A 22,527-nucleotide genomic window follows, 5' to 3' on the forward strand; every position below is an offset into this window, starting at 1 on the left:
TTGAACTTTTAGGGCTTTATCAGTCAAATTAAAAAAGCCAAGAAAAATGATTTTTATTTTAAGACACATATACAAATGTATAAATTCCCCCTAAAACTATATGTGCTTGAAAAGATTATTAAGATTTCCTTGAAAAATAGAACACTAATACTAAAAGCCTCAAGTTCTTAGCACAAATGCTTTGTGCAGGGTAAGCATAGATGCTTATGCATGAAAAGGTACACTATCAGACATGTACTCAACATCTCAATATTAAGGTCACATAAAAATCAGCATTTATTCATGCATATTGACTTAATGTTTTATATACCTCTTCTTTCCCAGTAATAAATACTTGCCATCCCTACCCAAATGAATGGGTATTTACATAACAGTGTGAGGCTGCATATTTCTTGGGTACAAGTTGATTTTGATCTACAATGGACTTGTTTATCGCGGGAAGAAGAGGATAGAGATCAAAGTGGAGATACAATTGGAAAAAAATTTATAGCCATTTTTATTGTCTAGTTGCTGTTTTCCATTCAGTATTTTTGTGCATAAGTGCATGTTGAATCTGAGTCTTTGATTACCATTTCAGTGTCTTTTGATACACCTCTATAGAATATCTTACTGAAGTACACTAGTCAACCAAAAATTTAGATTACAAAATTGATTCTGAGTTAATATAAAGTCCTAAGATCCGGACTTGGATAAAACTCATTTCATTCCATCATTTAGTAAGACACTGAAAACTGAGCCATGTGCACTGCATGTATCTTATAAGAGGTATCTTATCAGGGTCATTGGTGGCTGTCCACGGAGCAGATGCCTAAATATTCTTGTGGACCTGACCCTTATTTCAACATTCACCTACCTTCACCCACTGGAGCAGAAAGTTGAAAAAGCAGTATTCTGAATCCTTTATTCCTAGATGGAGTGTTGGTGGAGCAAAGATAAAAGATTGGACAATGACTCTGACAATAGATAGGGAGAAGTGGCTTGCATTGGAACTATGGGTCAAAGATTTAGTCTCAAAGCATCAAATCATATTTGAGCCTCTTCACCTTTTGAAAGGAAGTTCCCACATAGCCTTAACTGATATTCTTGTCTCTAATCGAAAGATACATTGCTTACTACATGCTCTTTAAACTGTTACATACCTGTGTCTCCCTGATTTTATTATTATTCTCTCTCATTATTATTCCTCTCATTCTCATTTTCCTTACTCTTTGAAACATTTTGTATTTTAAGTTAACTGTTACCTTAAATTTATTGATTTGGCACATAATCCTTGAGCTCTTCAGGAGAAAAGCCTACCCAGATCTAAAAGGTGAGAAATATTTTTAGCAGGCTGGCAAATTGCTCTAGATACACATAGAAAAACATTTGCTAAGGCTTGTTTTGCAAATAAATATAGGCATTCATAGTTGATATGGTTATATTAGAATTACAGCAAGAATTTGTTATTTATAATCACCTTTAATTTATGCAATGCAGTCTCCCAGACGGAAAGGAAAATACAGCTTTGGAAACACAATTTAAACAAGCAGAATGGGAAAGACAGCTTAAATACTATACTATACTTTGCAAAAAAACTTATTTAAGAGAAACGAAGCAACTAGATTGTTAACAGAATCACAGCTTGAAATAAAGAGATTGCATAAAGCAATTTGCATATGAATTTAATGGTCAATAGAAGGTATTTTCAATAATCCACATTTTAAAGACTATTTGAAAATTGTAAATATTTTCAAAATAGAAAAATATTTTTAAAGCATAAAATTGTAAATATTTTCATAATTGTTCTCAGTAGTTATCATCTATTAAATTGTAATCTTTGTGTCTAGTAATATAATGAATCAAATGTGAAGAGGGAAAAACTGAGAGTATGCAGAGTATAATGGAGCCAGCCAAGAGCACGAGGCAGCTTTAGGATGGATAAAGGACAAATCATTCCAGACAAATGTGATCACTCTTTTAAATCGTATTATGAGATTAATGGGTGAAGGGAATGCACTAGAGGTAATATATATGGATTTTACTAAAGCATTTGATACACTGCTCCATGAATTTCCACTTACAAAATTAATTCAAATTGGGTAGAATATGTGCATGGTCACATAGATTGAGAATTGGCTGAAGGACCATAAACAAAGAGTAATGACAAATGGTGGTCCCTCACATTTAGGTGGGAAACGTCCAGCACAACGCTGAAGACTGTTGCCCACTTTGGTTTAATATAACCATCTCACTAATGATCTGGGGAGAGGAAAGAAAATTAGAGAATTCACAGATTTTGACACAGGAGATGTCACAGAACAAGATACAATTAGAGCACAAAAAAGATTTAAAAGTAAGAGAATAAAATTAAACATAGGTGATACTTAACCTCTTATTACAACTAAAAGAACAATGGATTACTAGGAATATAGTTATACACAATTTTCATTTTAACTGTTCAAATGCTGATTAGGGAAAGTACATTTAAAACTATACTGTTATTAAATAGGATAGTTCTTTATTCAGTTAGAATCTAAAATATTATTCTCTTGGTTGCTCCTAATTTGAATTTATATGAAGAATTCATAGACATGCTGAAGGGGCAAGAGATTTATTTATAAGAAAAGAATCTGATTATATCCACCTAAGTGCGTAACTATTGGGATATCAGTAATTTACCCAAATACTTGATAAGTTCAGGGCAAATAATCACCTTGAATGAACTTTGGCTTACTGTAAGTATCTTTCCGATATAAATGTCTCCAAATACCATTTTGATAACTTCCAGGACAACCTTACTATTGTTTCTGATGTTGTTAGCATTGTTGAAACCATATCAACTGCACTGTTTAGAAACAAACTGAATTCTTAAGAAGTAGACTGGGTAAAACTTGACTTTCCTTTAACACCGAGCAGGATCTTATTTATAATCAAAGCTCTTTCACATTCACCGTCTCATCAAATCCTCTTAGCCACCCAGGGAGGGAGGTATTATCATCCCCAAATTACAAATGTGGAAACTGAGGCTCAGAGAGGATAGCAGACTTGTAAGACTATACTATTTATAAATGATGGAATCATTACTAACGTCCAAATTTTATGGACACCTAGTCTTAGGATTTTTCCATTAAACAACACTGTTTCCCACGTGTGTACCATGAAAGGGACTGTCTTGGAAGACATATACCAGGCTCTGACCTTGACTTTGACTGTTCATCCCTTGCTGAGTTACATAACATAATAGAAAGGACCTAGCATGGAATCTGGGACATGGAAGTCAATAATGTTTAGCTCCTTCTCTTTGCTTTTTACCCTACCTACAATTTCTTCATTTAGCAAGCAGTTATCAAGCACCTAATGGATGCTGGACAGTGTCCAGCTATGCACATCTTAGTTTTTCTTCTTAACCATCTTAGCTCTTCCTCTTAAGCCCAGGTCTCCCAAGTTCACCAGAAACCCCATGAGAGAAGACCCTGTGTCTACCTGTTCAAGACAGTGTCCTCAATACCTAGTATATACTGAAATAGACATCCTGAGTTAGAGAAACATCCAGCCTCACCCCTCCAGAGTTCCCCTGAGCTTTGGCCAGGCTCATATGCCTGCTTAGTTCCTTCACACAGCATCAAATGAAATGGCCCACAACCCCCTGCACACACTGAAAGAGTGGAAGACAAGTAGGAACATGAGGAAGCTAGATAATGAGTGCACTTGTCAAGTCACTTCTACTTTTCTTCCACCAAGTCACCTCAAGGGCCTGCATTGCCCTGACTGACAACAAGTAAGCCATCATGCCATAGAGTTGGCTGCTGGGACACCCTTTGCTGAACAGTAGGAGACAGACCTTCTGCTTCTCCTATGCCCATCGCCCAGCTGCTCCACAGAAAGCCCTGCAGAGGAGTAGCAGGAGTCCACTGCTTTGCTGCTTCTAGACAGTCTTCTTCCCTGTAAATTTGAAAGGAAAGCCCACATTATAGAAAAATTTGGCACTCCTTTGGTGAAGGACACACCAAGGGACATGTAGCTCAGGTAGAGAGACACAACATGGAGACCCCCACGCATAAAGCCATGGCAGGGTAAGCACTGAGCAGGGTCACCCTCTCCTGCTGCATCTGCAGTCAGTTCACATTCCCACTAAACAAAGCGAAATATGCACATCTGCTCAATTCCTGCTCTTTACCCAACGCTGCCTCGGAATGTATTGCATCACAGATATTTCCGCCCACAATTGAATTAGTTATATTATTTTCAAAAAGAATACCTTCATCATTTCCAACCCTCTTCTTCTGCATTAGGCTTATTACAGTTGGGTGAGTGCACCTGAAGTCTTCAGTGAAGTGTCAGGTATAATTTAGCACTGGGAGATGAATTATGGGATTGCCCTTTAGGAAAAGGCTGGGAGCTCAGCCCTGCCTGTCAAATAGGTCCCTGCCTTATAGCGAACTCTGCAGGTGAATGAATCAGTATTTGGCATATCAGCATTTCATAGAGCCTCCATGCTAATGTCTTTTTGAAATGAAACCGAGAAAGCTGTTAACCTCAGTTAGCCGAGTGTCCCCTCTGTGACCGGGATAAATCATCAATGTAGAGGCAGAGAGCTCTGTTCTTATGCTTTGGGGAATGAGAGCCAGGACTGTGGAGAAGCAGGTGGAAGGGGCCTCCAAATCTCAGGAAACTAAGGGTTTTTAATCTCCCTTAAAAGGAGAAATAAATATTACTTCTCCTTGCCTCCTGATTTAGCTGTTCTAAAAGGACTTTGAATAATTTGATTCAATTAGATAGCATATCCTTACTTATCCTTTTTTCCAAGCCTTTGATCCCTCCTTCAGTGAAGACCCCCAAATATTTATATTATACTATATATAATTATAGTATGTATGTGTATATATAAATATGCATCAATCATATAAGAATAATATATATTTTATAAGAACATACATTATTTTATAATAGATATATAGATATTTTGTGTACATATATATGTGTATATATATATGAATCCCTAGACTCTCTCACAACTGAAACCTTGGTCTTAACTGCCAGAGCTATGGTCAGGTGACTAGAGGTTCTCTGTTCCCTACTGCTTCTTGGCTATTTTTCCATGGTTCAGATTTAAACAACATGCATACAAAATCCTCACAGTATTCTTGTGAGGCAGGAGTCATTTCTGTTTTTACATTTGAAGAAACTAGGGTGCAGAGAAGTTAAGGGAGGCAAAGCTTAAGGTCAAGCCCAGAACTTCTGTTATCTGTTCCTCAGTCAGTAGCTGCTGTGCAACCATCAGTGACCAGATGCAGTGCTGGAATTCCTTTCCCTAACAAACCCATACAAACAAAAGGTTTATGACCTAGGCTGGTAGGCTTCTTTTTGTCCTGAAGGCTCTTGACTGCTTCCTCCTCCAGCTCCTCTGAAGGGAAGGCTGTTCGATTACTACATGTGTCTTCAGCCCTTGATATTTACACTCAGCTGTACAATTGCTCTTATTAGTTCCATTGTGTGTTATTCCTCTTCTCCCTTCACCTACCTGAGCTATGTGAGCTAGAAGAGGGGGAGATGACTGAAGGTAAGGCCCACGGCACTGAGTGTTCCAGAGGAGCATGGAGCGAGGTACTAGAAGGATTCTCAATCAGCAGAGAAACAAAGTAGTTTAAGTGAGCTGAAAGATTTTTTAGAACACTTACAGATTCATGATAAAATTTACTCTCCAAAATTTATTACATCCTAGAAAAAAATTTAAAAGCATCAGTTATAAACACAGTAATAGAATGTCAATTAGTATTCAAGTGTTGTGCTTGGAAAAGAAGTTTTCTTGCTTGCTCCTATCAGTTTTGGGGTTGGAAGGAGGAGGGATCAGAATGCAAAGGAAACCAGCTTGTATGGACAGAGTTAAATCATTGCTGGGATATAAGATTAAAAAAAAAGTTTGAGGTCCTCCATAGGATGCAACTGCATCATTTTACAATAGTGAAAACTGAGGCTCTGAAGGGTTAACCAAATAGCCTAAGGTCACAGAAATTGTTAAATTGAAGAATTAGGACTTGAATGCAGGTCTTCTAGTGGGAAGCCAGCAGAGGTGATCTAGTGTTACCTTCCTTTGTTGAAAGTCCCACAAGACAGTCGCAAAGGAAAGACAAGACAATGACCACCCAGTGTTTCTTAATCTGGAAAGAAGACAGCCTTCATTTCCAGGCCTGCTTTTCACTCTTGCCTACCCAGGCCCAGGCACGCCCACTCACTACCATGAAATCACACCCCCACCAGCCTTCCCTGACCTCCCGACATTAATTTAACCATGCCTTTCCCCATGCTGCGTCTATAACTTTGAACATATCTCTGTAGCTGCACATATCCCCAGTTTATAATTTGCTTTTCCCTATAAACTTTGAATTTCATTTGAACCTATTTACCTCAGCATCTCCCCCACACTTATCCTTGTAACTGGAAAATGGCAGGGATCTCATAAATGTTAGTTGTGTTGAATATCATTTTCTCTCTAGCAAACTGAAGTGGTCAGGTAATTTCTGTCTGAGTTTCACATAATCTGGTGATGACAAAGATCAATTTCTTTGGGCCTCGTGTTTAAGTCTGAAGATTCATAACGGCTTCTGCTCATTCCTTTGGCCTCTGTTTAAATGCTGATCCGGATAGGAAATAATTTACAAGTCTTTTCTTGTACTTATGACTAAATAGTATTTTTAGTAATTCATAGACCCCTCAAGTGTGTTTTTTCCTCATGAATCCACTGGAATTGAGCTTACATTAGTTTTCTTTCTTATTCTTTAATGATGGTGAATCAGAGCTTCATAGCAGCTTTGCAGTCTTTTTGTATTTTCAGAAGATGAGATATATAGAACCAGAAATCACTCCCCAAATGGCAGAAACAAGGGTATAAGGAATGAAACTATTTGATTTCCCCCCTTATAAGAGTTACAGTAATCACGGAAGATGGTCTGCTTTTGAACCCACCCAGAGGAAAATTCTGGGTTTTGTTTGTTTTTTTCTTCCCATCTTGAACATCAAAATTAAGTTCAGGAGAAGTTGGGTCATGTTTTCCATACCCAAATGTTAAACGGAGCCCCAGCATGTAGTGAGAGAGAAACGCCTCAAGTCAGGAGTATCTCTCAATTGCCTGTATGAAAATGCTTTCACAATACAAGATTTTTGAAGAAACTTCGACCACAGTTGATTCACATTTCCAATCCCAACAGAGAACTAATGAAGTATTTCTGGAAAGAGGAAATGGAACTAGCATAATAACTCAAACCCACAAATAATTCCCAACCCACTTTTAGCTAATACTTTGAACTCCTATTCACCTTCCCCTTATCAGAGATGCCTTAACAAAGTGTGGAGTTGACAGATTGAGTTGCATCTCCTTGAATTTCCTTGGCATCACTTGAACATGAAAGGGCTGAAGGAAAGGAAGGAAAATAAGAGAAAATTCACCATTTATGTAGAACCTGAATCGCGGAGAATTGATCATATTCACAAGAGCAATAACTAACACAGTTCTGTCGCCGTCACTAATGATGGAGAGAAGTGTGGGTCCTCCCAGCCTGCATCCTTGATCCAATAAGAAAATCTATGTTAAGGGAGAAATCTCACACCATTCTCTTCACTCTCCACACCATATATGCTAGGGAAATATTTCTCTTAAAGGAGCTCTACATTCCTTCTCCTTTGGTTTCAGCAAAGGGACTGAGCTCAGTCTTTTTAAGGAGCTCTCAGGTGAAGGATACAAGAGGAAAAAGAGAATTGACTGACACTGTGGGAGTTAGATAGAGACTGGGAACCTGCAAGAATGTGGAACTTTTTTTACTTCCTCAGTTGGGTTTTACTGAGGTCAGGGTTTGGAAAACTATAGCACACGGGCCAACCACCTTTTTTGGTAAGTAAAGTTTTGTCAGAGCCCAGCCACACTCATTCGTTCATTGCCTGTGGCTGCTTTCATGATACAATGGCAGAGTTGAGTAGTTGTGACAGAGATATTCTGACCAATAAAGGCTAAAATATTTACTATTTGACCTTTTACAGAAAAAAATTCTACTGGCCCCTGCCAAGACTATCAACCCTGAGCAGAGAAAAGAAGTGAGAAATCTAAATGAAAGCACAGTCTGAATAAGGAGTATATTTCAAATTGCACCAAAAGCCAGCAATTGTAATAGATTTCAGCTACCAGACAGGACTCTGTCCAGCTGCAGGTAATAGAAACAATAGTGGCCTAAAGAAATAGATTTTATTTCCCTCACATAAGAAGTCTAGGTGGTTGCTGGCATTGATTCAGCACCCGAAGTGATCAACATAGAACCAGGCCTTTTTTTATCTACTTCATCAGAACCAAAGATGCTGAGATTCTTGGCTGTTAATATTGGTTGCAAGGTGGGTGCTATGGCATCAACCATCATGTCAAAGTTCAAAGAAGGAAGAAGAGGCAAGACGGAAGAAGAATCATGCCCTCTGTCTATTCTTTCCACCTGGAAAAGCCCCCCTCCCATCCTTTCAGCAGACATCTGCTTATACCCTATAGCCAGACAACTCACACATCCACCCCTTCTGCCTGGGAGGTTGAGAAAGCAAGTATTATTTATCACTCCAGCCTCTGTGTGGGGAGGTTACAAGAGACAAGGGGATTGGGAATGGCTTTGGGATAACCAATCAATGCTGCCTTCCATAGACATTTTTTCTCACTTTAAGTCTATAGGCCCAGAAAGAATGGTCAATGAATATTTGTTAAATGAATGAATGTACACATAGTTAGGTTAATTATTTCCTTTCCTCCATATCAAAGAAGCTGTGTCTAGACAGGAACTGCAAAGCCTTTCCTAAGGATACTCCCAAGGATTTCTCATGATGACATAGTGAGAAAAGAGCTGAGGACAGGACAGGTGGATGCTATGGGTGAGTGGCTGAGCAAGGATGCCTCAAACACAGATGACATCTGCCCTGTTTGCTCACCACATGGTTCTGACTGGATTGGCACAGGGGGAATTCAGGGCTCATTTTAGGGACAGGTTTTACCTTGGAATTTGTGTTGAGGTTAAGTATTTGCCCCGTTTCCTATAACAACGTGATAACAATGTGATATGCCTGTTTATTGATAAACATTATACTAGTTCCTTTAAATATACCAATAAAATAATGAGATAGGGTCAAAATCTTTAGACTGGTCTAGTCTCACCTAACTATGAAATTATAAAGAAATCTCTCCTGTTTTTTACCATACTACTTACAAAGCTATGTATCTGTACATTCAAATTTTATTTATAAGAGAGAACCTCAACTGAAAGAATTGTAAGTTTGAAATACATTCCACCAGTACTCTCTTAGTAGCTTAATGCCATTGTTACAGCCATGTCACCTTCATCTCTTCATTTGTTAACTTACTAACTGTGCCAGATCTCACCTCTTTCATAAGCAACCAAAGGACAGAAATTAATCATAGCTCTACAGGGATTTAGTTTTACCCGGAGCGTTTTTCTATGATTCTATTAGGGTAATAATTAAAACACAAAATAGGTTGCTTGCTCTTTCAGGGTCTAACCAGGAAAACGAAGCATTTCAAGTATTTAAAACAGAGGGCACTTAATGCAGGGAGTTACATGGGGGAGCTGAGAAGCTGGCGTAAGAGGTGAAGTTAATAACAGCAAGAAGCCACTATCCTCCCACAGAGACAAAGGGAGGAGGTGGTGCTACCAGAGTCCAGGGGCCAGGGTCACCTCACGGAAACTGGAATCCTGCTATGCCTTACACGTAGAGCCAGAGCTGCAGAGGAGATTCAGCTGCTGCTGGAGTCATATCTCAAAGCAGAGGAAATGGGTAGATGTACCTGGTTTCTCCCTCCCACTCTCCATTCTCCTTCCAGCTCCTCGCACTGGCCAAACCTGGCTAATAGCCAGTTGACTTTAGAGTCTAGAAATGCAGCCTGCAGGGTTTCAGCTCCCAGCCATACAGAGCAGAACAGGGAAAGAATGAGGAATGGAATTGAATGGAAACAGGCCCAGAAACAGCACAGAAGCCTCCTCATAGGTGAAGACACACTCTTTGGTCTCTAGTAATTATTGAGTTGTACCTGTCAGCTATGCAACTTGAGTTCTTTCCAGTGTTGTTTAGGATGGTTATGTCAGTCCAGTAACCATCTTTATTGCATATCAATGTATGATAAACCCTACTAGACTTTGTAGAGATGTAATGAAATAGAAGAATCCCTGAGTAGATGTAATTTACCCTTACAATTATAATGAATTGGAGAAGACTTCGTGAAAGACGTAGATCCTAAAAGAGGAGATAAAGTTTCCCAGAAGCAAAGTAGGAAGAGTGTTTTAGGCAGAAGTAATAGCCTGAAGAGGCGGGAAGAACATTTTATATGGCACACAAATATCTTTAGCTGGAATAGATTCTAGGTAGGCTCAGGTGACACAGAAGTGAATGGAAAACTTTGGAGGACTGACAGAGGACTTTAAATTTGATCAGTAGAGAACACAGTAAACTTTCCGTGTGAAAAATGGTGTTCAGTTCAGCTCATGCCAGAAAGAGTACTAGGAAGCTGTTGGCATAATTTAATCACAAGGTAGAGAACCAGGTGGTTGAGTGGGAAGGGCAATCATAGTGGCATGGCTAAGATTACAGGTGCTGCAGCAAGATTTCCTAGGTTCAAATCTCAGTTCTACCACTTACTAGCTCCTTCTCTGGGAGACAATAACAGTACTTACCTTGTAATGTCCCAAGCTTCAATTTTGCGCCTGACACATGATAAATGTTAGCTATTATTGAAATCATATTAGAGGATGAGTTTATCAAGGAAGGAAGGGAGAAAGAGTAAAATGCCCTTCAGGCAGCAACAATGGATATTTGGAACCATCTGTAATCTAAATTGTAGTTGAAATCACTATGAATGCATAAACTGCCCAAGTGAATTCAGAAGAAGGAAAAATAGAGGGGCCAGGACAGACAGAGAAGACAATAGAAAAAGCAGTCAGAAATAAGAAGAGAACTCCGTGGACAAGCATATTAAAACCTCAGAGAATATAATAAAGTCTTACAGAACAAAGGTTGCTCAGCAGGATATTGAAAATCCTGGATGGATGTCTTCTTTTCAGTTTGCTGAGTTGGTTCTCTGCTTACTCTGACCTAGGCATTACCATCATTTTTGCACATTGCAGCATTTTAAATAATATTACTGCAGTAAGAGCCAATCACAAAGTTGTATAAGTGTCTGTCATCAATAAGCATTAGAGAACTAAGTGATACATTATTCGTCCATAGGGAGTTGAGTGTACATCTCAATCTTCCAAGGGGACTAATTTAGCAGTGACAAGAGCACATTTGTTCATAGGGTACCAGATTCACCTTATCTGGTACCAATTTTCTTGCTTCCCACTGAAGGCTGAAGACAATAAGGAGAGGGATCTCAGAAGGTGAAGCCATTATCAACAGCCACAAAGCAGCCGACATTGCTGCAAATGGTCTGGCATCAGCCTGATTCCTGCTCTGGTGGAAGCTGCATGTCTGTATGACATGTGGTTATTATGCCTGAGGTTTAGAGTGAATGGTGGAGTGCTGGCCTAGGGGTGGAGATGAGGAAAGGAGATAAGGAGAAGAGAGATGGGAGGACAGACTTGCTGTGAGGTTTTGTGTGCTCAATTTCCATTACTGCTTAAAGAACGGGTATGTAGGACACCAGTTGGTGTTCTTGGAGAATGCACCTTTCTGTGTTTCTCCTTTAACTGAAAGGAATAAGATTAAAGTGCTTAGAGAGACAGAGGCCACTTGTGATGGGGACAGGGCTGTGATCTTACCGAGGGGATCAAAGAAGCTGGGTTTTACAGGTCTTAAGGCTGTGTGTCATAGCAAGGGAGAGCCATTTGATTTATTTTCCTTAAATGCATTACAGTTCTTTGTCTCTATTCATCACGTGAGCCAACAATTGTTTGAAGAGGTCAGCAATTGTTTAGTGTCTTTTATAATTAGGATGACCATATAGTTTATCCTCCAAACCTTGTATTGAAAGGGGACACAATGAATACTTTCACTGGGACAACAAGCATAAAGTGAGTCTGTCCCAGACTAATTGGAATATGTAATCATCCTATTTAAAACCCATTTCAAATTTTTTTTTTTTAGTTCATATAGCATCGTGGTTAAGGCACAGACTCTGGAGCTAGACTCACTAAGTTCAAATCTCAGTTCTACTGGCAACTAGCTGTGTGACTTTACTTCTCTGTAGTTTAGTAACTTCATCAGTGAAACAAGGCATAATGATTGTTCCTACATCTGAGGGTGAAAGTAACTAAATGAGTTAATATGTGAACAGGCACTCTGGGCAATTCCTGATGGATAGTGTGAGCTGAGGAAGTGTCTATCATTCTTGTTATTTCAAACTCTAGAATAAGGAACCTAATCTTACAGACCTGACACCTGCCTTCTTGCCCGATGCCTTGACATGGATTTGCATTCAGCAAAGACAAAAGGTTTGTTGAATGAATAAGTGAGAAGAAGCAAGGAATGAATAAAGGAAGAAAAGGACACAATTTATATTCTTTACTTTCTTTTTTTTCTTAATTCTTTATTCCTTCACTATTTGTAGGTTACTTTAAAGCACAAAGATACTGATACCCACTCAAAAAAATCTTTCCAATGCCTGTTCTAACCTAGCCTTTCCTATATCCTGGGATCCCTTGATTTTGAGGTTTCCTGTCACTACCTGGCCTTTAGCCAACACTGGCTTCTTCTCATGATCTGCTGTTCCATCTGTCTGCCTGTCCCAAACTCTTAGACCTTGCTCTAGAAAGTTATATCTTGTCAAATAAAATTAATTTTGTCAATTAGCACTGTTGCTACCTCCTCAACTAGGCTTATTAGCAATCCTATTATTCACTTTCTATCATATTCCCCAAAGACATCATCTTTCCCAACCCTTCAAGCTTACAACCCACTCAACCACACCTCTCTCTCAGGAGTTGACCTGCCTTCTGTCTTGAGATGATATTCTCTAATGTGAACTCCTTCAACTTTTTCCTTCCACAACCAAATAATATACAACCCCCTCCTATTATCTTTTTGCCTGTCTTGGAGGGAAAAGTGCCCTATTTCCTTTCCAGAGCTAATTCTTCTCTATCTGCCTTAATCCAAATCCATCCCTCTTCCTTCCAGAAGTTATCCTACTTTGTCTTGATTTTTTTTTTTATAATTCTCAAAAATCCTTGATTCCTTCCCTTTTGCATATTAATATCCTCATGTATTTTTCTACCTTAAAACAGCAAGAACAACAGAAATCCTCTCCTTTTTCCTTCTATTTGTTACCAAATCTGAGAAAAGAAGAATCTACACATATTAGCCTCTTTTACCCCTTAGTCATTTCTAAGTCCTTTTTAAATGACCTCTTCTACCACTAATTTTAAATTGTCTTAAGTTATTACTGACATTTTCATCTCTACATCCAACAACTTCTTCTGAGTCCTTGTCCCCCTCAGTTTCCCTGTAGCATTTTATGTTGCTGATCACCCTGTCTGTCATGAAATATGTTTCTTGGCTTCCTTGATTTGGGTTCATCTTGGTTACTCTCTTGCCTCTTTAATTTGTCTTTGCCTCTTCCATCTCCCAAAATGGAGATACTGCTCCAAAGTTCAACTCTTCCTTTTATATTCTCACTCATCTCCTTTGGTGATCTCAACCATGTCCAGGCCCTTGACTATTTCCTCATTACTGATGGCCACAGATTTATATTTGTAGCCCCACAAACCTCCCATGCTTCAGATTTACATTTCCATCATTCTGGTGAACTTCTCCGTTTCACTAAAAGCTAGACCTTTCTTCTCAACACATTCTCCCAAATCAGTTCTACCTCCTGGGTTTCCTGTCTCTGATAATAGCAGCTTCATCCTCCCTTCCCATCCCCCAGACTTCAAAGTTCAAATTACTTTTATGCATCCTTCACCTAATTAGTCTCCAGATTCTGTCAGTTCTACCTCTACCTCTCTCAAATCCATAGCTTCCTTTCCATAACCACTGCCACTAGCCAGGATGCTACATTTTTATCTCAAGTATCACAACAGCCTGCTGCCAGCTCCCATTTCTTCCAGTCTATTTTGCCAACTTATTTCAAATCTTCCATCACTCCCTTTCCTAATAACATTTTATGGGCTACAGGTAGAGGCCCAGACTCCACAATCTGGGCCCTCTTATTTTCCCAGATATAATTCCTACTGTTGATCTTTACACACACTGTTCTCCAGCCAATCCAAACTTCACCTTTCAGAATAAGTCCCACGCTTCCCACCTCTGAGCCACATCTTTCTTCTTGTTATAGCAACCCTAATAAACTAATACAAAGCACCACAAAATGAGTGGTTTAAAACAACAGAAATTTATACCTTAACAGTTCTGGAGGCTTAAAGTCTGAAATCAAGATGTCAGCAGCGCCATGTTTTCTGTGAAGGTGTTACCGGGAAAAGGGAAATAAGAACTACCTTGGTTCTTAATCACCCGAAAAAAAAGAATTTTTAACAAGAGACAGAAATCGTGATATAAGCAAGATTTTTATTAATAAAGTAGAAAAGTAGTAAAAGATAATACACTCCGGAGAATTGGGAGCGGGCCAATCCAAGAGAGGAAAAATGGCGCTGCTCCTTTGTTTTTCTGTCTTACAGACTGGCGCTTATGGGTGTTTTTGTGATTGATTGATTACGGCTCAGGTTCTTTGAGTGATCAGGCTGATTGACAGCTCAGGTTCCTTGTGCTCAGGTTGATTGACAGCTCAGGTTCCTTGTGCTCAGGTTGATTGACAGCTCAGGTTCCTTGTGCTCTGTCACGCCCATCCCCTTTTGGGCAGGTTCTTACCCATGAAACAGAAACCTATGGGAAGGGGCTCAAACTGTAATGTTAATTACATTATAATAAGCATTGGGTCAAGTTACGCCAAGTCCTTCTCTTATGCGCAGCTGCAGCATTTTGATTTTAGCTGGATTCTTCTGCTGGCCCTCATTTAGAGAAAGTAAAAGTTTCTGAAGTCCCTTATCCTGAATGCAGATGTACTGTTATTTTCTGGGTTACTCCTTTCCCTTTCCTCTCCCCCTGCCTAGTGCTCGTTTCTAACTGCCTAACAAAGGCTCTAGGGGAAGAATCATTCCTTGCCTCTTCTAACTTCTAGGGGTTGCTGGCAGTCCTTCATATTCCTTTAGCCTGTAAATACTTCAATCCAACCTGTGCCTCCACCTTCATATGGCCTTCTCCCATACCCAGGAAAGGGTCCAAATTTCCCTCTTCTTATGAGGACACCAGTTATCGAATTAGGGCCAGCTTTAATCCCATTCAACCTCGTCTTAACTTGATTACATGTGTTTCCAAGTGAGGTCATGCTCACAGCTTTGGGTAAATAGAACTTCAACGTACCTTGTGAGGAGACACAATTCAACCCATGATGCTTCTCCACAGAGATGGATTTCTCCCTCCATCCAACTTCGTCTGTCAAACTCCATCTACTGCTTCAGAGTCTGGTTGATTTTCACCTCTGTCATGAAGTTGCTCATAATTCCCCCTCACCTCCTGCCTCAAAGTAACACAGTATTTTGCCCCTTTTATAGCACAGCTATTTCTGTACATCTCTCTGCTGCTAAATTCTAAACCTTTTAAGACATAGGATGCATGTATCATTCATCTTTGTGTCCCTCAAAGTGCCTAGCAGAGGGCCTTTTGTTCATGAACTCACCTAGTTAAATCAAATTAAAATAAATTTCCTTTTAGATATGAAATTTTGGCCATTCTATATTTTTTAGCACTTAAAGTAATTTTTTTACTTTTATCATTAAATCTAAATGTTTGGCCAGGCCCAAAGAATTTCTACCTGGACTTACTTTTGTAATGAAGTGTTTCAACATTGATAACGTTTTCCTCTTTTTTTGTAAATTCTATAGATTGCTTTCTATAGGTCATTTTTCTATGCATCAATTTCTTCCTTGGATTATTTTGAAGTTAATATTGCAGGTGCCCTGAATGCTATTGGAATCTTATCATCTAGCATTTAGAAGCTATATCAGGTAGTGGCCCAAGGAGCCTGGCTTGAACCTTCAGCCTCAGCTTTATAGGTAGTACACTGAGAATTGAACCAGCAGAGTCAAACACAGGTTCCTTCTTGCCAAATTTTTATGTTATAAAATGTAAATAGTTCTTTATTGTAAGGCTGTTATAACTAATATGCTATTACCAATACCGTATTAATTTATTTTTGATTTCTGCAAATTTAACTTGGAAAAAGATGAAATAACTCATGAGTACTCATGTCTTAATTAGAGTAGGTATCTATTCTAGTTTTTCAGCTAGAGTTGCCCCATATATATATATATTCCGGCGTGTGTATGTGTGTGTCTTCAATCTGTGTGTTTGTATATATGTGTGTGTGTGCGTGTCTGAGTGTATACACACACACACACACATATATATACGTATGTGTATATATTCATTGAAAGGTTGGAATCTGATTAATCTAAATAGATTGAGCATATGCTCAGTGAGAACATTCCGACTCTGAGCTTTTAGTCAAGGACGTAGTTCTCTTTTTAATGCATATTTGGGACTGACAGAATTACTAAGGATCAGCATTCATGGGGAGAAAAGGAAAAACAAGTGAAAAGGTAGATTGAAATGTTGTTTGAGGGCCAGTTTCTCTGCATGCGCTCTCTCTACAGAAAGGGTCCTAGGGGCTGTGGGGAAATGGGTGGCCTCTGGGCTGTGAGCTAATGCAGCACCAGCTGCTGTTTGCATAGCTGCACAGCCCTAGGAGAGACCTGGGAAAGCTAGCTTGAATTCCAATGAATATTTACAATTACTCTGCTCCAGAGCCGAATGCAATCACAGCGCTCCAGTCTACGGGTTTTATGCATCAAAAGAAAATGAGAGGAGAGCAGCAAAAATGGAGTTGCCTTTGGAGAGACTTACAAACACAGATCTCACTGCTTGTGGCAGAACTAAAATGCTTTATTTCTGATAGGAGCAATTTATTCTCCGGGCACCCTCCTTGATACTAGAAAGCGCCTGACTGGGTTTTGAAGTGAGAAAGTCTTCAGTAGATGATTTTTAATTCTGAGCAAGGGAAAGGAATGGAAGGAATTGTATTGCCTAATTTTGATTTTGTTTTCTAACAGAAGACCCCAAAGAGGGTGAGAAAATCCCTAAGCCTGTCACAAACTCCCTCTTCTTTCACTTTGTATTTTTATCCTGGTCTCATAGATTGTCCTTTCTTCACAGAGCAGCCCTGAAAAAAGCTGCCACCATTTTGTGTCCCCAGTTTAAAGCCTTTGGGTATAGATTGCCAGTAATGCATGCAACCCCCACACTCATTTTTTTCTCATGAGCTGTTGATCCACACCAAAGATCTGGAGAGAACTGGATGGGAAAAATTAGTCAGAGCCACTTGGACCCGGTGAGGCAATTTTTAACTTTCAGAGGTGCCGGAGTGGATGAAATGGAATGCTTTAAAAGAACTTTATCAGGACCTGGTTTTGTGGTTCAGCTAACTAATCTCTTGGACTATTAAGATTTATATTGGATTACTATTGACTAGCAGCCTGGGTTGCTGCACTAAGCAGAAGTCCTCCCTACTGCCCACCCATACTTTAACCTGCTTAGCCCATTTTCTCCCATCATGATGCTACTGTCTCTCATCCATTCACTTGCTTGCTTACCTCTCCTACCACTAACCCACGCATCCTTTCACATATCTATCCATCAACTTGCTTGTATATATCCAAGCTTGAAGCAAAGGGAGCATGTACCTGTATTTGTGTGACTGGCCAACAGTAAATCTAAGAAAGCATGTTTTCTTCTCAGAGTATAATTCCTCAGATTCTCAGTTGGTTATAGACACAGTGGAATTGCCAAACTACTGTTGGAAAAGAGAAGCTTTAGATCGCCATGTTCTCCATCAGCCTTCCCCTATTCTTTGTTGTAGATGAATCATATTTTGTCATTCATACACGAGTGCTATGCAAACACAGCTTCAGGGCATTCCTGCATCCAACTAGATCGCTGCCTCTAACCTCTTCCTTCAAGGAAATTCTGTAGTCATCATAGTTAAGTTGTTTAGTTAAGTCCCTACTGTATACAAAGCAGCATATGGTCAGTGAATGTGAGGTACATGTGTAGATATTTGTTGTAAAAACCCATGGATATAAGTTGCTAAGTGTATGACAAAGAATCATTGTAAAGTAATGTGATTGATTGAGTCTTTACTCTTTACTCTTGTGGTCAAAGGATTACACTTCAGCTTGGTTACCCCAGGAGGATATGCATTTGTTCCAATTGTGCCCTCAAACATTTAAGCCTCCTCTTTTAGAAGTGCCCATTATATATTTTAAAGTAGGCAAAGAGCTTGAATAGACATTTTCCCATATGTTCAGCAAGCACGAAGAAAGATGCTCAACATTGTCAGTTTTTACGGAAATGCACATCAAAGCCACAATGAGATACCACTTTATACCCTCTAGGATGATCATGATTTTTCAAAAAGTGGAAAATAGTAAGTACTGACAAAGATATGGAGAAATTGGAACTATCATCCATCACTGGTGGGAATGTAAAATGGTGTAGATGCTATGGAAAACAGTATGATGGTTCCTCAAAAAGTTAAACACAGAATTGCCATATGCCCCAGCAATTCTACTCCTATGTATATGCACAAAATAATTGAAAACAGTTGTTCAAACAAAAAATTGTATATAAATGTTTATATCAATACTATTCACAATCATGGAAACAACCTGTATGTTGATGAATGAATAGCAAAGTGTGGTACATCCACACAATGAAATATTATTCATCCATAAAAAGGAATCATACATGCTACAACACAGACAAACCTTGAAAATATAATGTTAAGAAGCCAGTCACGAAGACCACATATTATATGATGCCATTTATATGAAGTGTCTTGCAAATCTGTAGAAACAGTAAGTAGATTTGTGGTTGCTTAGGGCTGGGGAGACTGGGGTAAGGGGAAAATGGGGTGAGAGGAGAAGAAGTAAAGGAGTGATGGACAAAGTATACAGGTTTCTCTTTGTGGTAATGAAAATATTTTTAAATTACCTGTGATGATGGTTGCACTTTTCTGTGCATATACTAAAAATCATTGAATTTTACACTTTAAATGAATAAATTTTATGGTATGTGAATAATTTCCCAGTAAATCTATTTTATAAAAATAGAAAAGCAATTAATAAGCCATACTAAAAATAAGTATTAACTCAATACTCTATGATCATAACTAATATTTTTAGATGAAGAATAGCATTACCCAGATTGTTGACTTATTTCAGAAGTTTGGTTCCAACTAACATTTAGCTATTTTTAGAAGTCCAGTCTAATCTGTCAAATGGTAAACATTGGCTGACAGTGTTAAAATCCAGAATAATGGACAGAACTCATGAAAGAACTGCCCAGGGAAGAGTTCCTAAAAAATTTACTTGTATCTGTGGAATAAATGGATTATCTGTCTAGATGACTTCAGAAAGGGCAACACTCATTTGAAGCTATAAATTCTGGTGTACATTTTAAAAAAAAGTCACACTTCACCTATCTATGTATATATTGGTATATACTTACAATAGGGAATGGGTAAAATATACAATGTGTGTGCATGTGTGTTCAATCTTTGATTTGTAGTAGGACAAGTAGAAGGAAATGGAAATAATTTTTTCTACTCATTCATTCAACAGACATTTATTGGGCTGCTCATATATGGTACAAAAATCATAAGGCAAATTTTTCAGGAAAATTCCTTATCTGGTAAGCGTGGATAATCCAGATATTTTTGTAAACTCCGGAATTTAGAACAGGGGTAGAGACCAAGTAATACGTCAGTGCTTAAGAGCTAACTCGCTAGGATGATTAACAGAAACTAGTGTTCCCCTGGAGAAGTTCTTTGGCAATTATTTTTTAAAGCTCCTAAAAGTGCCTTTGACCAGCAGAATTCTGAAAGTGGTATAACTAATTGTCTTGGTAATAACTTATATATGGTTGTCATTGACCTACAAAGAGAAATGCATCTTTAGTTCTTCCATTAGTTTCAGATCCTCCAACACTAGGTACTGTGTAACTTTTACCAAAATGGTTCCTATTGGCCCTATTACTGATGAAAACTGCATAATAATACAACAGGAGAGGATGTTATAGGTGTTGGTGGCATCTTTGAAATCCTGTCCACTGTGCTAATGATCTACGGGTAAAAGAAGTCACTTGTATATTTCTATAGAATTATTTTAGGTTTTTGTCATTTTTCCTTCTGCTAAAAATGTACTAAGTAAGTAAAGTCATAATAACTAGCTAACTAATTGCCTCCCCCACTGATGTTCAACTTCTATAGCAACTGGGTTCGAAAATGATTTCTGTGAACTCAAGTGAAACTCTAATGATATCACCACATAAGAGAAAAACTGCCACCATCGTATCAAAAAAGTTAGCACAAAGCAGATTGATATCTAAGAGAGGCCCTTTCAACCCTGCAGGCAATGATGTTTTCAAAAGTTTGCAAGCCGACTATTTTATCTGGTATTGTTTGAATGTTCAGATGTCCCCCAGAAGGACAGATAGCATTCTTTTCAACCTTGAAATGATGTTCAACGGAAATGGAAAATAATGAGATTTGCCTGTACCTTTCTGCTGATATATCAGTTCTCACTAATGGTTAATACATCCAAGATTTAGTTCCTTGGTCAACTTGAACCCCCAACCCATGTTCCAAAACTATTACTTTGTATTGGTGATATGTGACTGTTACTATCATGAGAAAAAAATTCTTATTTATTTACAAAGTTATAATCTACTTGGAATCCTACCTCTGGGTAACTATTGGTCAGTCACACCACCCTTTTATGTTTATGTGTACATTTATAAAATACATATAAAATACACAAAATGTTACCTAGAGGAATAAAGGAATTAACATTTGTTGCAAACATACCACATGCCAGATGTTGTGCTTGGTATTTCATTTTAATCTTCAAAATGCCTGTATAGTCAATGAGATTCCCGTCTTATAGACAAGAAAATGGAAGTTCAGAGTCTCTTAACCTGTAGCCTTTCATGAATAGTGGTACAAGGATTCAAACCCAAGTAGAAAGCGAAAATCCTTGTAATGTTCCAGGTCCTGCATGTATACCTCCTACCCACACTTTATAGCTCTGATCTCATTATCTCCTCTCCTTCAGTCTCCTCCAGCCCTGCAAGCCTGCTCCCACCACAGGGCCTTTGCACTGGCTGTCCCTTCAACCCAAAACTACCACCCCCATATATAAATGGCTCATCCCCTCATGTTCTCATGTCTTGACTCACACGTTACCTAATCAGTAAAGTTTCTCTGATCATCCTGTTTAAAACCACAACCCACTCCCCAGTCCCTGTCTTTCTTACTCTGCTTTTTTCCTCCTGTAGTGTTTTCCACCCTCTGATGTTATCTTTATTGTCTGCTCCCTTGCTAGAATGTATACTCCACCAAGACTTAGATTGTTATGATTACCAAAGGGGAAAGAGGCTGGGGGAGGGATAAATTAGAAGTTTGTTATTAACATATACACACTACTATATATGAAACAGATAAACATCAGGGACCTACTGTATAGCACAGGGAACTATATTCAATATCTCGTAATAACCTATAATAGAAAAGAATCTTAAAAGAATATGTATATACATATATGTGTATTTATATATAACTGAATCACTTTGCTGTATACCTGAAACTAACACAACATAGCAAATCAACTATCCTTCAATAAAAAATAAAAATTTAAAAAAGAAAATGTAATGACAAAAAAGATCTGACTTACAATAACACCAAAATCACCTCCCCCCCACCGAAAAAACATAAATTATAAAACACCTAGAAACAAACTTAATGAAAATATGTAAGTCAAAAAAAAGACAAAGATTGTTGTCGGTTTTGTTCTTTGATGCCTCCTCAGCAACGGGGACTGTGCTTAGCATCTAGTATGGGCTCATTAAGTATTTGTTACAATAAATGAGAGACCTGATGACCTCAAAGCCTGTGCTCTTTCCTCAAATGACCCCAGTAATGAGCATCTGGAAATATTTTGAAATATTAGTATAAATCTCTCTTGCTGCTCTCCAGTTTCTCCATCTCACCAAATAATGAGGAGCAAACCCTCCTGTCAACTACCTGTCTTGTGTTTATGTGACTGAGGATGGGAAGGGGCAGAACATAATTTCCCCCCTATCCTTGGCCATTTCTGTTGTATGTGGGCTGTGGAAGATGGCCTGAGTTTCAGTATGCGTGCGTGCATGCATGTGTGTGTGTGTGTGTGTGTAACAGCCTAGATTGCCATCCTTCTAATTCCCCCACAAGGGGATTGATAACTCTCTCTACTGGCCACCCCACAAACTTGGTGAGTGAACCTTGGTGCTGGGCAAGCATGGAGACTGAAGACCCAGGGGGAAGGAAAGGAACACTTTCCTCCTCTGCCTGCTTGTAGCCTCCCAGGCCCAAAGGAGAGGTCTGTTCTCTGTTTGACATTTGCTGTCTTGAAGGATGAAAGATAAATCTGAGCT

General features: G+C 38.8%; 1 protein-coding gene across 1 annotated transcript in view; it reads left to right on the forward strand.

Moving 5' to 3' along the window:
* The window catches only part of PMFBP1 (polyamine modulated factor 1 binding protein 1), a 243,370-nt gene that overhangs the window by 94,601 nt on the left and 126,242 nt on the right, over positions 1-22,527 (forward strand). The gene's annotated exons all lie outside the window — the stretch shown is intronic.

Source organism: Camelus ferus, chromosome 9, assembly GCF_009834535.1.
Source record: "Camelus ferus isolate YT-003-E chromosome 9, BCGSAC_Cfer_1.0, whole genome shotgun sequence".
Classification (NCBI taxonomy): Eukaryota; Metazoa; Chordata; class Mammalia; order Artiodactyla; family Camelidae; genus Camelus; species Camelus ferus.